Genomic DNA, 907 nt, shown 5'->3' with positions numbered 1-907 from the left:
CTGAGGCAATGATTAGGCATTGACACTTTAATCAGGGAAGGCAAACCTAGAGCAGTGAGGGTGAGAAAAAGGAAGTGACACGAGAAAAGCTGTGAAGACACGCGAAGTGACCTTACTGCCTGGAGCCACCGTGTAAGAATCCGTGAAGACACAGAGCAGGTAACTAGGCAGGTGCATCCACTTGGCACTCAGGCTTTCCCTCAATGGGCTGCAGGACAAATAGTGACTTGGAGTGGTCCATAGGAAGGAGGAAGGAGGGAAATTTACTTGTCCAGCTCCCTCCTGTCCCCAATTTCCCACTGGTTAAAGTTCACCTCACAAGAGTTGGAGTTAATTAATGCTCACACTTCTAGGCTGCACCATCCAGCTTCATCTCTGGTTTCTCAGCCACGGGTTCTCTGAACTGCAATTCCTGCAGAGTAACACGCAGAGGGCCGGGTGATAACACAGTGAGCTGCATAACAGGAGAGGGATCCCGACCATGCTTAGGGAACCAAAATCTTTTATAATGATCCTAACCAAGCTTAGGGAANAGAATGCCAAGGATTGCCACCACCACCAGAAGCTAGGAGAAAGACATGAAATAGATTTTTTCTTCACTGCCCTCAGAAGGAACCAACCCTGCCGACACCTTGATCTTGGACTTCTCTCCAGAACTGTGAGACAATAAATTTCTGTTTTTTAAGCCACTCTATGGTACTTTCTTATGGCAGCCCTAAAAAACTAATACATGCCTCTTTTCTGCAGTTTGCTGTGACAACTCCATTCATTCTCTCCAGAACTAATTAGCTTTCATTTAAGTCCTTACTACGTTTTATGAAAACATACATACCACCACAGTAGCACTTATATTAAATTTTAGGAAATTATTTATGCTTCTAGAATGTGTGTTCTCAAGAGCATGTGT

Source organism: Galeopterus variegatus, unplaced genomic scaffold, assembly GCF_000696425.1.
Source record: "Galeopterus variegatus unplaced genomic scaffold, G_variegatus-3.0.2 Scaffold15443, whole genome shotgun sequence".
Taxonomy (NCBI): domain Eukaryota; kingdom Metazoa; phylum Chordata; class Mammalia; order Dermoptera; family Cynocephalidae; genus Galeopterus; species Galeopterus variegatus.
Note: the sequence above shows the minus strand (reverse complement) of the source record.